Here is a 17,092-nt window from a genome sequence, read left to right on the forward strand (position 1 = left end):
ATTCTGTGGGAGCACAGAAACGTTCTGATCCTATCATTAACAGTACTTTCAATTTGCACAGTGCTTTGAAAGAACAGCTGCAACATCAAGTCAAATATTTACTGACAGCACACTCCGTGGCAGGCATTTTGGGCCAAGAGTTGGATACGGTTTACCTCAATTTGATTTTGTCCTCCCAGCAGATGTGTGAGGGAGATAGGGCGCATATGATCGCCATTCTGCAGAGGAAGATCCAGGCCTGAGTCTAACAGATACTCAAGTCCCTGTTGCCAGGGAGGGACAGAACCTGGACTTGAGCTGCACTTCCTCCTCTTCTCTCAGGGATGCGCTTTCCAGGATGCTGGGATTAACTCCTCAAATGTCAAATACGTTAGATGCATGATGTATAGGTAGTGCGTACGGAATGATTTCAGAAGTGGGAGAAAGACATGCAGGCAAGAGCCATCAGGGATGTGTTTTTGGAGGAGATGGCCCTTGGCCTGAGTCTTGAAAGCTGCAGACTGAGGCTGGACTCCAAGAAGCAGAGGGGCTAGGGTGGGAGGTGCCCAGCGGTAAGGAAGCATGGGTATTCATTTCCCCCTATAATTTCTGGGACAACATAACTCCGATTTCAATTAATTAGTTAAATATTCATTTTGTTCTTGCTCTGTTCCAGGAACTATACTAGGGACAGGAGACACCAACATGCATGAGGCCGTAGTCTGTCTTTGAGAAAGAGGCCATCGGTTAGAGTTGACAGGGTTGTGGACCCAGGAGCCACTGGAGCCGAGTTTGAATTCTGACACCAACACTTAGTAGCTGGGTGGCTTTGGGAGTGTCACTGAACCTCTCCGACCCTCAGTTTCTCCATCTGCAGAGTTGAGTTAGTAGTATGCAAATTGCGCGGTTGTTGTAAAGATTGAGGTTAATACATTCATGTGCTTTGTACAGGTCAAAGCACAGAGCAGGTCCAAATCGACAGTAGTTATTGCTATCATTTGGAATTTCTCAATCTAGTAAAGGAGTGTGGAGAGGAATGACATAGTGTGAACCAACCTCCAGAAATCAGCTGGTGGAGAAACCAAAGTCTTGATTACATGGGGAGTTCTGCTGGAAGATGTGAAGCACACGGCAGTGATTCTGACAGGCGTCCTAGCAGGCATCTCACTTGACTCACCATCCACTTTACAGGTGAGGATGCGAGGCACAGAAAGGGGAATGACCTGTTCATGTTCGTTAATGTTCTGTGCCTTCTAGCTATTGACAAGAGAGAATATTGCTATCTAGTAAAAGTAAAAACCGTGCAGACCTGGGTGAGAGGAAGTCAAATGCCAGGTAACTGTTGAATGGAGGCAGAGAAAAGGGCAATTTGGGGTGCATCAACTCTATTCCCTAAAGATGCAGAAGTACGGACTTTTGGCAGGGTCAGACCACCTGGAAGGAGAGGAATACTAGCACTTATATAAGCTGTAAGATGACTCTAGGGGAGGTTCTAAATGAAGCAAAAGGTGCAGCCATATTGGGATTCTAGGCTCAGTCTGGGATCTGTTCCAGATGCATCCAGTCTGCAGGTATCCGTATGATGATCTGGACTCTTCTAGGAAGACAGACTGAACTACTGCCCCACGTCCGACCAGATGCTCTGAATGCCTTGCAAGAAGCGGTTGGCCTTTCCCAGAAATCATCCACAGAACGCTGTGGGCAGAAAAACAAGTTTTCAAAGGTGCTTTGTTCTTATTTTTCTTTTAAAAAAGGCTGGCTGTTTATGATCCTTGGTTCTCTGACTCCAATTTTAAGGGAGAAGAAAGTTCCCGAGAAAGCCACAAATGCCCATTTCACTCTGTCATCTGAGATTCTGCTTCTCCCTTGTTACCTCTTTGTTCACATCCCCTGGTTTTATTCTGTGCTTGCAGAGGCCCCAACAGGGAGCACCCTGGGCCCACAACTGGCTAGAAGTTCAAAATCAAAATGATTTCATCTGCCTCAAGCCTGACAGCTACACAATGGACCTTGTATAAATCTTGAGACGTGAACCCACTGTGTGCTCTTTGCACAGAGACTGGAGGCAGAGTGCTTGCTTCATGAGACTGGACATTGTAAAGTTGGACAGCTCTGGATAGAGTGGCTGGAGTGGAAGCTTCACTGTGCCACGGCCATAGATCCAACGTGGTTCCCGGATTCCCCTGGTCACGTGGCACAACTCTCTCATTCAGACATCCGTGATCAACGTACTTTTCCTTTTCAAATGGAAAATTCTTACTACAATAAAATGAAACTTAAAAAGAAATTCCCATCGGAACCTCAGAATATGTCCTTATTTGGAAATAGGTTTTTTCTCTGCAGATGTAATTAGTTAAGACGGGATCATAGTAGATTAGGGTGGGCTCTAAACCCAGCATGACTTATGTGTCATAAAAAGAATAGAGACACAGAGACACACACAGGGAGAAGGCCATTTAAAGATGCAGGCAGATATTGGAGAGATACTTCAACAAGTCAACCACCAGACACCAGGAAGGATCCTTCCCGACAGCCTTCAGAGGACGTGCAACCCTGCAAACACCTTGGTTTTGGACTTGGCCTCCAGAACTGTGAGAAATTAAATGTCTGTTATCTTAAGCTACCTGACTTGTCGTTCTGTGTTATACCTGCCCTAGGAAACCAGTACAGCCACTATGCACCCTGCTTTACTGCTGGCCAGGGGCCAGCCCTCCACCCTGGATGGAGCTTCTATCGATATTTTGGAAAAGAGGGTGTGGGATTCTCTGTGGAGGCATTCCTGTACCTGACTGGCAAGGTTATTTTTAACTTTGGCTTGGGAAGCTTATAATGAGGGATTTTCTCGCTTTTCAGTAGGAGTCTGACTTTACACCCCAACACACAGGTTTTTTAAATGGGAGAACTGTAGAGAGTGCTTGTGAAGATGCCTAGAAGGTGAAAGAAGCCTTTGCCTTTGGTGCTTATGGACTCCAGGTAAAGTCCATCATCACCATCATCACCACCACCATCATCATCATCATCATCAAAATAATTCCAAACATTGTGCCAAGCATTGTCCTAAGCACACCATCACATTTAATCTTCATCATACGCTCTGAGGTAGCTACTATCATCCCCACTTTACAGATAAGAACACTACGGCTCAGCGTATACGCGTTGCGTCACAGTAGGACGAAGTGCAGCTGGGTCCTAACTCTCATCTCATGCCCTTAAATGTCAGTACTGATGTGTGGGAGCTTCGAGGAAAGCTTCAGTGAAAGAAAAATGGCTGCAAGCACAGTCGAAACCTCACCTGCGTCTAATAGTCTCCGTTATATCAGATGGGAATGAAAATCCCTCCACCCACCCTGAGTCCTGCACACTTGGAAAGGCTGGAACTAAGTAATGTCAAATTGCTGTTTTTCGCTTGAGAAGCTACAAAAGACAAGTACAGAAAAAGAGAACACGAGCCAGAGGTTAGTCTGGAATCAAAGGCGAATAGTACTGCTTGTCTATTCCACTGAAAATGTAATTCATTGAAATGATGTCAGAGTGTTTTCTGTGGCTCAATACAGGCAAAATTTTTCATAGATAGAGATTTAACAAAACAGAAAATTTTAAAACTAGGGGGAAAAATACAGTGTGGTGAGTACCTTCTAAGTGCCCAGCCCTATTTTATGTGTATTTTCACGTTAATTCTTACTGCAACTTGAAAGGTAGGCATCAATGATTCCTATTTTATAGATGAAAAAATTGGAGGTTGGAGATGTTACGCGATCTGTCTGAGCTCACAAAATGCTCATCTCTCTGACTCTGAATGATACTTTTTTTTTTTTTTTTTTTTGCGGTACTCGGGCCTCTCGCTGTTGTGGCCTCTCCCGTTGCGGAGCACAGGCTCCGGACGCGCAGGCTCAGCGGCCATGGCTCATGGGCCCAGCCGCTCCGCGGCATGTGGGATCTTCCCAGACTGGGGCATGAACCCGCGTCCCCTACATTGGCAGGCAGACTCTCAACCACTGCGCCACCAGGGAAACCCTGAATGATACTTTTATAATTAATGCTCCAGAATGTTCCAGAAACTATTTTAATGACTTAACATAGATCGACTCATTTAATCCTTACAGCAACCCTAGGAGGTAGGTTCTGTTATTGTCCCCATTTTAAAATGGAGGCATTCAGATGGGTTAAATCGCTGTTCCAGGTCACCATGTGGCAGAACCAGGATTTGAACCCAGGTGGCCTGGTTCCTGTGCTCTGTGATCTCTTCTGCCCTCAAACAAGCAGTGGAAGGAGTAGTGGCAGCAATTATAGCAGTAATAGTAATAAGAAATAGTGTGTAACTAGGTTAAGAAACTTTCATTAGTTAGGATTTCTCTTTGATGGTCTACAAGGGACTTGAGAGTATGCACTGGGGGAGGGAGAAGGTCAGCTTCCAGAGGCAGAAGAATGAGAATTCCCTCCCAATGGTGGGTTGGGAGGTGGAGGAGAGGCGGGAGAGGGAGAGAGGTCCTGGGAGAAGGTGGGAATGGGTATGCTCTCTCATAGCTCAGCAACGTTGGGTGGAAATTTTAAAAAGTTCTGAGTAGATTTAGTGGGGCAGACGCAACCCTGGAGGGAACTGGAACTGAGATGTGGCTTGGATCAGGAGACTGCAATCACCCAGGAACTAGGACACAATCTAGTTTTTTTTAATTAAAAGACATTTTTTTTTGGCCTCTCTGCACAGCATGCGGGATTCCCCGACCAGGGATTGAACCCGTGACCCCTGCAGGGGAAGTGTGGAGTCCTAACCACTGGACCGCCAGGAAGTCCCTAGGAGACAATCTTGGAGAGGCTCAGAGTCGGAGAGGCCAGGGCATTGGGGTTGAGGGGCTGGGGGCAATTTCACCAGGTTCTCAAGACGCAGGGAAACCACCGCCTCACTTCCTGAGTTGCAAATTGTCCCAGGGCCCGGCAGTAAGGGCAGGCAAGAATCAGGAGACTGGAGATGTAACGAAACAATAGCCAATATTCAATTCATGAATCACTCTGTTTATTACGCACAATTAGCACACAGCACAGGTTAAAGTAGGGAAGCGGGGATAAAAAACCACTCCAGGGAAGTCCGGGAAGGTGGTGTCTCAGCTGGTGTAGATCAGTGGTCTGTGGCTGGCCTGGTGATGGGTCTCTCGACGAACATGAGAGGGAAGTCGCTTTCTGGCCCAGCAGGGCCTTGGACACAGCATTGTCTAGAACGGCTCTCAGCAGCCCCGTGGAGTCAGGTCCTCCAGCAAAGAGCCTTCAAGTCACCCGGCTCAGTGGTCTCCTTTTAAGGAGCAACAGTTACCCTAGGGGAGGTGTCTTGACCATCAGTTGTTCTGTCTGTTCCAGTGACATGCGTCACCCACCAAAGAATTCTTTTCTTTTTTTTATAATTTTTTTTTGGCTTCCCCTTGCGGCTTGCAGGATCCCGGCTGCCAGGACACACCTGACGAAGAACTTCTTCCTAATCTGAAAAATGTTCTCATACCTCACCATTCACGTAGGTGAAAACTTCATAACTTCATGTAGTATTCCTAGTTTATCGGTCCAACATGCTCGCGGTCTTACAGTGGAAGTTTCCGAACAGCTCATGTGGACAGTCACGCTGGCCACGGTGACTCTATTTTGAACTACTTAACACGTCTTAATATAGCTTAAATCCTGTAAGTTTCACACAAGATGAGTAGACATCATAACACAAAAGACATCACGTTATCACAGCAAATGTTAGGCAGATTCGAAGCAACCAGTATATCTAGTACTTTGTGTTTCAGAGTAGTGTCTGGGATTTTTACAATTGAAGAATAGTTTCTGTACAATCTAGTACTTCTGGGATCATTTTTCATTAATCTTGTTTTCTCTGTGATGGTATTACTTCCTTGGCCATACCTTGCTTCCTTTCAGCCAGGGACTTGGGAAAGTGTGGAAGCGGGGCTGTCAGGCTGAGGACCTCAACTTCTTGCTGGCTGTTGGTCAGAGGCTGCCCTCAGCTCCCAGAGGTCACCCACAGTCCTTCTCTGGCTAACGTCCCATTTGCCCCTGGAGATCCATTTTCTGTCTGCACTGTGCCCCAGGAGGCTGATTTCTACGGAGGGCATCAGCTGAGCTCTGTGCCTTCCAACTTCCGGTTGGGTTTGACCAGTGGGAGATACTGCAGGAAATGCAGAGAAGGAGGACGCTCAGTGTGTTTTATAGGACCCTTCCTGCCAGACCTTGAGTTGGCTGATTTTTTTCTAAGCAAAGATCACAGATTCTTTTCGTCCAGTTTCCTTTAGCTCAGCTACTGTCATTGGCTCATGGCAACTGCCACCCTCTCTTGCCTTTCAGACAGAGGAAGGTGGTAGCTCCCTCCAGTTTGCTAGCCGCCGGGGTTGGGGGGATTCACCACCCCTGTCAGATGTCCTTAACCTGCTCACACTTCTGAGACTACTCCCTCTGTGAACTCTCTCTTTTTATCCCATTCGAATGTGCTCTCTGCTGGTTCAGGATTCTGATACAACCTCCTGGGAGAAAAATACCCTGGTCTTGACTGATTACTCAGTAGCACCTCCCTGCCATTTTTGTACCATTCTGCACCTCTCCGTTGTTACATCACATTGCGTTGTGATTCAGTGACTATAGGGACCGTGTTTTAGATTCGATCCCCCTGGAAGAATTCTTTTCTTCTTTTTATAATTTTTTTTTGGCCTCCCCTTGCGGCTTGCAGGATCCCAGCTCCCTGACCAGGGATCAAACCCAGACCCTCCCGGTGAAAGTGCTGAGCCCAAACCACTGGACTGCCAGGGAATTCCCCCCACGGGAGAATTCTTTGTCACGGTATTTGAGGGTCACTACTGGCATTTGGCATATGGAGACCAGGAATGCTAGACTTTCTGAACAGTCAGGACACACCTGACGAAGAACTTCTTCCTAATCTGAAAAATGTTCTCATACCTCACCATTCATGTAGGTGAAAAGCCCATTCCTATAGCAGCCTAGAATCTAACTTCACTTTACATATACACACAAAGTGGTTTTTCACACACTATTCTTTTTTTCTTTTTGGAATGTTGCCAGGATTGTTGACCATTTTGAAAATCATGTTCTGATGGCAGGACAAATTCTGCTCCGAGAAGATGCTTCTTGCAGGGAGCCCTTTTTGGGAGATGAAACAGTTTCTCCTTCGCTCAGGATAAATTTCCTAAGGAAAGGACTGCAGCTTGATATTAATGAGCTCGGGAATGAGCACTGATTAAAAAAAAAAAAGAAAAAGAAACAACCAGAGTCCCCAGTGTTCTTTGTGAATCTGTGATTCCCAGGACCACTAATTTACCCGATTCATAGAGCTCTTGCCTGTGTGTTTCTTCAGTTGCTTCTTCTGTTTTGCTCTGAAAATGATTTCTCTCCCTACATATCTCTCGGTCCTCTCCAACCAGCCCAGGTTTCCCTTTTGCTATGACAGTTCCTCCTATTCCATTGAGGCCCTGTGCTTGTGTGTCTCCCAGAGATCCCCACTAGCTGGAAGATATGCGATGAATGCTTGTGGGTCTTAGAACCCCAGAGGTGTGGTGACTTCTCTTAGGTTATATAGTTGGTTAGTGGCAGAGATGGGTCAGGAAGCTTTGACTTGGGGTTCTCAGTATATAAAACTTTGTGCTTGAGAGAGAGGTGGATACAAAATAAAAGATTTTAATACTAAATTATAGGGATGTGGCTTCTTTGATTAATAATAGTTCAGGGGAATTCCCTGGCTGTCCAGTGGTTAGGACTCTGTGTTTTCACTGCTGAGGGTGAGGGTTCAATCCCTGGTCTGCGAACAAAGATCCCATTTTTGGGGGGAGTGGCCCCCCAAAAATAAATAAAAGTTCGGAACGTATATTATACATATATACATAATGCATATATAATCATATAATTTTATTTAAAATAATATATGCCATTGAAAGGCATGATAAGAATATGGAGGGAATTTGCATAAAATTTGCATATTTAAGTATGAAAAAGAAACAGCAAAAATGAGAAACAAATGGAAAGAAGAAAAGGAGAATTTAATGTGCTGAGTAATTTACATACTGACAGCAAGTTTCTTTGAATGGTACATACAAATGTATGTAAATTGGCCTGCCTATTTAAGAAAAAGATATGCAAATGTATGTCCACAGAAATCTGCTACCCTTCATGTTGAAGTAGAATAACAAGATGCTTGATTTTCGTTCGAATTATTTTTTTTTCTTTCAAGAATGTCCTCTCAGGAAACTGTAGGACCAAATTCTTCACTATCTAGCATTTTAGTCATTCATTCATCCACGTGTCCATTTTACATGTACTCCATGTCAGGCATTATACAGGGTGCTGGAGTTACAAAGGTGAATAAGCCATAAAATGTACTAGTCCTTCGGGAGCTCAGAGTCTAACAAGGCACAAAACATGTACATGGACTCTTATGATGCACCGTGGGGATACATGTCCACTCGCTGGGATATATGCACTCAATGTACACAGGCACTCATTGGGCTACTAAGTGTCATTAAATTCACTTGCAATAAAATAGGAGTGGTGGGTCTGATAGGGCTGAGAGCTACTCCATTGATATATCCCATACCCCTGATGTTCTCGTGACTGTCAGTGCCCTGCTTTGTCAACTCTCACTTTTTCTTTGAGTTTCCTTCCTTTACTGCCTTTAGTCCATCCATTCTAAGTCCCCATTTCAGGTTCAATATCTCAGAGTGTCTCCTGATTGTCTAACCAAGTTATTAAGAGGGAGGAAAGATCTACACAGCTTTTTCTAGGTTTTGTAATCCCTTTATGATTCTACACTGAACTGAACACAAACTGGGATACAGGGATAAAACTAAAAGAACAAAGAGAAGAGAAAAAGGGATCTGTTTTCTCTTGAAGGATTAACTTTCCAAAGCATAGTCTCTGGGGGGCCAGACATGAATTCAAAATCCCCTTTAGTCTCTTCTTAATTATGGGATCCTGGGTAAGTCACAACCACATTGTAACAAGCCAGAGGGAATCCTACCTACCTTGAAGGGTTTTGAGGAGGAATGAATGAAACCAATCAGTAGGGCAAATTTATAATTTCCATTCCCTCAAACTCCAGACTGATAGGGACTTCCCTGGTGATCCAATGGGTAAGACTCTGCACTCCTAATGCAGGGGGCCCGGGTTCGATCCGTGGTTGGGGAACTACATCCTGCATGCTGCAACTAAAAAGTCCACATGCTGCAACTAAGAGATCCTGCGTGCCGCAACTAAGACCCGGTGCAGCCAAGATAAATAAATAAACATTTTAAAAAAAGATAATTAAAAAAACCAAAAAACAACTCCAGGCTCATAAAAACAACTGACTACTTGACATCTCTACTTGGACAACTAAGATTAATTTCAAAATATGTCTAAAACTAAACTTCTGATCTTCTCCCCTCAACTGTTCCACACATATCCTTACCTGTATCGGTTGATGACCACTCTGTTCTTCTAGTTGGAGTCACCTTTGATTGCTTTCTCTTACATCTCATATTTTATATGAGAAAACCCTTGCTGGATCTACCCTCAATATACAACCAGAATCCAACCATTCTTACCAACTCCGCTGCTACCATCACGGTCCAAGCCACCAAAGTCTCTGACCTCAGTTATTGCAATAGCCTCAGTACAAGTCTCCCTAGTTCTGCCTGTGTGCTCCCTTACAGCAGAGAAGACAATGTGATCCTTCAAAATCTTAAGTCAGATCATGTTACTTCTAAAACCTTACAACAGCCAATAGACTATCACTCAGAGTAAACCCCAAAGCCTTTACAATGACCTATAAGGTCCTACCTGAAGTGGCCCCCTTTCCTCTCTGACTCCATCCTTCTACCCTCTGCTGTGCCCCTGCTCTCTCTGATCTAGCCACACTGGCCTCCTTACTGTTGCTTGAATCCCAGGCATATAGACACTGTAGGGCCTTTGCACTTGCTGTTCCCTCTGCCTGGTACCCTCTTTTCCATGTAGTCTCATGGCACCCTGTTTTATTTGTTCTTTTTAGGTAAGTAGTACCTGCTTCTTGCTAACATGCTAGAAGATGTACTGATTTATTGTGCTTATTGTTAATTGTATACCTCTCCCCTCCATAATTGAAGCTCCTTTTTTTTTTTTTTCTGATCAAAGTTGATTTATTGAGGAAAAAACAGGCATCATATCAAAGGCTTACATCATCTTGGCAGTACACAGATTTGGGGAGGAAAACTCTGGCCTCTGCTGAGTATGTCATCAAAAGGATAAACTGTCCACTTTCCTGGGAAGCAAAGTCACTATAAATCAGATTTGCAAAGATGTGCAAAATGCTTACAATTCAGGGGGTCCTCTGTCAGTCAGATAGGAGCTAGGTAGTGAGATCCACTCTTCTCCAGGACGATGGGAAGTCACCACCAGCCACAGAGGCTGCCTAATCGTGAGGCTCTTTTTAGGGCAGGGATCGATATCTGTTTTCCACGTTGACAAGCCTAAATCTGTGTCTGGAAACATATTAGGAGCTCTGAAAATATTTGTCAATTGAGAGCACCTGGCTTAAAGCAAGTACTCAGTTGTAATTAGTCTTCTTTCTCCTACCTTAACTTCAAAAGCTACATAAGACAACTACGTACAAGTGATGTGATGTACAGCGTGACGACTATGGTTAACACTGCTGTATGTTATATGGAAAGCTGCTAAAAGAGTAGATCCTAAGAGTTCTCATCACAATGACACTTTTTTTCTTTTCTTTCATTTCTTTCTTTTCTTTCTATGAGATGATGGATGTTAACTAAACTTGTCTTGGTAATCATTTTACAATCCATGTGAGTCAAACCATGGTGCTGTACACCTGAAACTTGTACAGTAATGTTATGTCAATTATTTCTCAATAGAACTGGAAAACAATGAAAAGCTACAGAGTGTTTGCTAGGGTCACAGAAGGAAATGGCCACCAGCCATCTTTCCTCTCTGTCCTTGCGGTGACAGGACCCCATTCAGCCTGGGAGATGATTAATGCTCCTAAGGTGACACTTCCACCTGGAGAGGCGGTCATTGTTCTCGGCGTGGGTTCATCTCTCTCTGGGACAAATGCCATGTTTCTGCCTCTTCCTCACACCGGATGCCACGTTCCACGGCATCCCATGAACGGGGGTATTGTGCTTCTCTTCAGGAAAACGCTAGTTCGCTTCTTTGTCTCCTCTTTTCGGTGGCAGACACTGTGTCGTTCAGCCTGTTTCACCGTGTTTCTCTGTTGAAGGGATTTTTCTTTGCCGACGTGGGAGAAGAGTCGTCTTCCTCCTTGGTCACCTCTGCTGTGGCTTCTCTTGGCTGTTCCTCCATGGCTTCCTCCTCTTGACACGAGGTCTTGGAAAGGACTGATAGATGATGGGTTATTCGTAACGGCACATTGTCCAAACCACGCTCGTCATCTCGCAGTTTCCAGAGCCCTTTCCTATTTGTGGGCTTGTTCGTTCTCACAAAGCGATTGGTCCTCTGTGTGCTGCTTGAGAGGAAATGGCATTTAGAATGAGATGGGCCTCCATTCATACCGGAGCTTGTTCACTGATCAGCTCTGTGATCTTGAATGTCCCCCATGGCCTCTCTGAACCCTATTTGGATTGGGGCTAATGACAGAGGAATTATAAAATGTACCATCCAAACCTGGATAGTTTTGAGCTTCAAAGTGGGTACTTTTAATAATTGTATGAGAATACAAGCACACACTGGCTCTGCTCTGGGCCGGTCAGATATATGATCAACCCTGCTATGCTAATACGTCTATCGCTTGTGATACTGATGCTAGTACTAATACAGTAACAACTACTACTGATATTAATTACTAATGACAAATACTTATTTCACCAGGTTTTTGTGAAGATTAAAAATAGATGTTAGTGGGCTTCCCTGGTGGCGCAGTGGTTGAGAGTCCACCTGCCGATGCAGGGGACACGGGTTCGTTCCCCGGTCTGGGAAGATCCCGCGTGCCGCAGAGTGGCTGGGCCTGTGGGCCATGGCCGCTGAGATGTTAGTGACCTAAATGGGAAGGAAATCTGAAAAAGAGTTGGTATATGTATGTGTATAACTGATTCACTTTGCTGTACAGCAGAAACCAACACAACATTGTAAAGCAACTATACTCCAATAAAAATTAATTAAAAAATAGATGTTAAAAGCACTTACATACTGTTAGATGTTATGTGAATGTTCACTGTTTAATTAAAACCTGGGAAGAGAGATCAGGTAGGTCATTCTTGAACAGGTGGCAACTGAGAAATAGAGGTGTTAGTGGGCTTTTTCAGAGTTACCCAGCTGGTAAAGGTAGATCAAAGTTTCTAACTTTCAGCTTTAAGTGGAGGCCTCTGTTTTCTTTTGTGCAACATTCAGTAGCATGTTCTCTTACCCACCTCGAGGTTGGCCATGCCTGCTTGCTCAGTGATGGATTCCTTGAAGGCAGGGCCTGTGTCTTGTTCATCTGTGGGCTCTCAGTACCTTTCAGAGCACCTGGCGTTAGGCACATGCTCAGTGGATGTAATGATGAATGAACATATTGTTAGAGAGCAAAGCTCTGAAGGATGGTATCATGACAGGTACTTTCTTTTCCCTGGAAGGCAGGTAGAAGGAAAGGCTCAGGATGTGGGCTAGAATCAGGGTGAGAGACTCTGTATAAAAGAAAGTGTCAAGAGCCCAGAATGTGGCCTTAACTTCTTCCTAGTCTGTTTATATTTACGTTGTCAGCTTTTAGCACAGTGCTTGAACTTAGCAGGTTCCTAACAAATGTTATTGAATCAGTGCCCACAGTTGCAGTCTACTGGACATGAAGAGCAACATGGGGTTTTTCCAGAAAATAATCAAGTAGTTATAAACTTTTGCCCAAGAGAACCAAATACCTGAAAAAGGCATGGGCAGATGGTAGCAGACACCCGCTTTGGATGTGCTGTGGTGCTGAAGTCTGATGGATGGTCTCAAGCACCGCTGTTCTTCCCCAGAAGGAGATAACTGGTCGCTCACCCTTCTGGCAGTGGGTTGACCTGAGCCTTCTCACAGGTATAACATAGCTCTCCCCAGACCACACATCTCATGGCTGGGTATGCCAGCATTCTAGTCCACGTACATTCCACTAAACTATCTTGTTTTCAGCTCTTCATCTCTTCTAATTTAGATTTCCATAAATTTCAATTAAAAGCATGTCTAGAAAAATTTGTACGCCAGACACACACAGCTATTCCCTGATCAAGGTGACTTACTTATGTAAAGTAAGACCAGACCAGCATCTCCCAAATTAGTATCCCACACAACACTGTTCCATCGAGCTGTTCCGTGGCAAAGAGTCCCAGGGGTAACGAGATAAGACGTGAAACCTTATTTTTTCCCAATTAAAATCTCCCAATACACCTTAGAGACTTCATAAGTTTTTACACAGAGAAACTTGTTGAACTTCATGAAGCAGCCTTCTCTGCATTTATTTTATTCCCAAACCTCCCTTTCCCAAACAACAATGTCCTGTAGTTCCAATTTTTAGTATAACACACAGTGGGAAATGCTGGGCTGAGAAAATTTCCAATATTCTTTTAAACACTGAAATTCTGCTCACCTATGTCAAGAGAGCAGCCAGTGGCCTATCTAGAGAACTCTGCCTGAGTAAACGCCGTTGGTCCCTAATCCATATTTGGGGGGTTTTAATTTTATTTTATTTACAGCTGAGCTTAGGGTGCTGGTGTGGATTATTTAGAAAATGTGGACCATTCTCGTCAAGAGCAGTGGTCTCTAAAAAGCTGCCCGAGTGACGGATTATTCATGAGCCCTGTGTCAGCTCCTCCTCAGGGAAACGTTTATAAAGGAATTCTGCATCAGACCAGGCCCTGAGATGCATGAGGTTCCCTGCTCCAGATGACTCAGCAGAGGGTGAGATTGGGGACTGTTTATTACATTTCAGGGGCTGGTTTGGGGATGCACTCGAGCAGGCAGTCAGATGTGTCTTCTGTCTTTATTTTTCACTTTGTTAGGTCATTCTAGTCAGTCTTATTATCATTTAAAAAAATTCTCCCTCTAGCTTTTCCAGCCCATCGTCATGGGGGTGTCAGTGGGGACACAGGCCAGCGTTAAGGAGGAAAAGGACAAGCTCAGCTCTGACCTTCCACCAGGTAGTACTGTCCCTTCACTTGCAGCTCGTTAACAGCGTCCAGAGACACAGATCCCAGACACACTTGCACAGCAGTCTCTTTGTCAGAAGTGGGCCTCCTATGAGATGACTCTTTGAGATTGGATTCAAAACTATTCTCTGGAAAGAAGACGGTGGAGAGACGCTGACCACAGCGAAGGCACAGGACACAGAAGACCTGGTTCCAACGTGGGCCCCGTCACCTACCAACCTGGGCTTTGAGCAGAATGCTAGGTCTTTGGAGATTCAGATATAATCTTGCTTTCATGGAACTCATTCTCATGGTGGGCAGGAGGCAGACCATACACAAGCAAACAATCTGATGAATAAGAGAATTTCAAATGGTTATAAATAACTGTGGAGGAACAAAATATAAAGAAGGAAGAGAGCATAAGTAGAGGTGAGAGTGCAGTGGCTAATGGGTGATCAGAGAAGGCCCCCTGAAGAGGTGGCATTTGAACTAAGACCTGAATGACAAGGAGAAGCTCCCATGGAAAGCTCCAGGGGCAGTGCTCCCCATGCAGAGAGAGCAATAACAACTACTCTCTCTTGGAGATGAGTATGGTAGGTTCCAGAACAAAAAGATGTCCAGTGTGGCTGGAATTTATTGAGTCAGGGAATCGTAGGATTTTTTTTTTTCTTTTGGTTCAATGATAGTCTGAAGCCATTGAGAATTTTAAGCAGAGGTATCATATAATGTGAGTGATACTTTGAAATGATAGCTCTGCCTATTTGGAGATAGATATCAGGGGGAAGGGGGAGAGAAGAGCAGAAGCAGTGAGACGAGGTTCACAAAGTAGTCCAGGTCAAAGAAGGGGTACCCTACCTAGACTTATGGTGGTAAAGACATTAGAATCCCAAATAGGTGATGATGGGTGCTTGCCACACTGTCTTCAATAGATGCTAACTAGCTATTATTAAAAGTATTATTTGATGTCTCCTGAGCTCCCTGTCTCACAGAGTTCCAAGTTGCCTTCACAACCCTTGGGTTAAAGGAGGGTAAAATATTGCCATGCTTCTGGAAGGCAACTCCTTCCCAGGTTCCAGGGGGCTGGGAGTGGTGAACTGAAGAGGTCAGAGATGAGGGAGGGGTGGGTGCATCAGGGAAGCTCCTGGAACCCCGCTGGTCCACCTGTCACTCATCATGCCCACAGGCTTAGCCTAGGAGAAAAGCAGTGCTCTAAAGATCACACCGGAACTAATGTGGGGCACGTTTTCTTACAGGCTATTATTGTTCCTGTTGGGGATGTGTATAATTGTCCATAAATACACACTTTCCAGGGTGGCTCCCATACAATAAATCACTCTAAGCTCCACTAAATCTTGCATCTGTTTGCATGTTTAATGAAGGACTCTCTCTCTCTCTCTCTCTCTGTATATATATATATATATATGTATAATTTTGGCTGCGTTGGGTCTTTGTTGCTGTGCACGGGCTTCCTCTAGTTGCCGGGATCAGGGGCTACTCTTTGTTGCGGTACGTGGGCTTCTTATTGCAGTGGCTTCTCTTTTGCTGCAGAGCACCGGCTCTAGGAGCACGGGCTTCAGTAGTTGCAGCACGCGAGCTCAGTAGTTGTGGTGCATGGGCTTAGTTGTTCCGTGGCATGTAGGATCCTCCTGGACCAGGGCTCAAACCCATGTCCCCTACATTGGCAGGCAGATTCTTATCCACTGCACCACCAGAGAAGTCACAAGGGCTCTATTTTTAAAACACTTCTTTTGTTGAGTTCAAAATCACATGGGCAAAATTACCTTTAGCTCTGTTTTCTCTTTGATTTATCTGCAATTGATTGAGTCCAAGGCTCCCCTTAGTGATAGGTTGCATTCTCCCACCATCTCCTTTGTTATCCTTCCGTGATAACCATGTACTTTTATTCTTGTGCTCTTTTCCATCTCCCTCCCTCTCTTTATCTACCTGTAGAGAAAGATGGAGAAAAAAAGGAGTCAATTAGTCTAACAACTAGGGCATTGGTTGTTGCTTGTTCCTTGCAAGAACATTTTAGCAACAAAGGGACAATCAGTGACCAGAAGACATTCTCTGCAGGTGTAATGGATGGGTCCCAAATATGCGTAGCTATCTGAATATTTCTATTGAGATAACAAAACTCTACTTTCTTGTAACCTCCTTCACATGTATTATCTCTACATATATTCCTACGGCTCTGATACAATACATTAGTTTAGCCTAAACGTAACGGGCCTCAGTGACACTTAAGAAGTGATGACTTGGCAGCTGTATATACATGTTGTAACTCAGAAGAAAGATTTTGGTCAGATACAGATTTGTCAGTATTTAGTGTGTTTATGGTTGCAATCACCAGTATATTTATGGTTGCAATCATCAAGCATATTTATAGTTCACATACGTGGGAAACATATATAGGACTGAGCTTTAAGAGACTAACAGAATAACAGGAAATCATGAAAGAGGTGGAGATGGGTTAACCAGACATCTTGGAGAAACCACTGGAAGGATGAGGTGCCATGGAAGCCAATGGAAAAAGTTACTTCAAGAAGGAGGCACATGTCCATGCAAATTAAGGTAAGGCGTGAAAGTGCCCATTGGATTTATGGCAAAGAGGTCATTGGTGACCTTGGTTGGGCAGTGTAAGTGGAGGATGGGCTAGATTCCAGATTTCTGTGGATTGAGGAATTTCAGTGAGGTAAGAAAATGATGAGAGTAAATATAAGTAAGTTGGCTATATACAGGTTGGTAGCTTGAGGATGATATGGGATAAAATGAAATTATTTGTGAGTAGGGAGAAAATGCCCATAGCATCCTATACTGACCTCTGTCATTAAACTTGTAGCATAGTAACTGTGTCTATCTCTAGAGCCTTTGACCTTGACCTTTTTGAGGAAGGACACGACATTGTTTTGTCCATCTTAGAATCCCCAGTCCCCTGACATACCATGAGTAGACAATACTTTGTTGTTGTTAAACACTGCTTAATAATAGAATAAATAAAAAGGACA

This window comes from Delphinus delphis, chromosome 17 (genome assembly GCF_949987515.2).
Source record: "Delphinus delphis chromosome 17, mDelDel1.2, whole genome shotgun sequence".
Classification (NCBI taxonomy): Eukaryota; Metazoa; Chordata; class Mammalia; order Artiodactyla; family Delphinidae; genus Delphinus; species Delphinus delphis.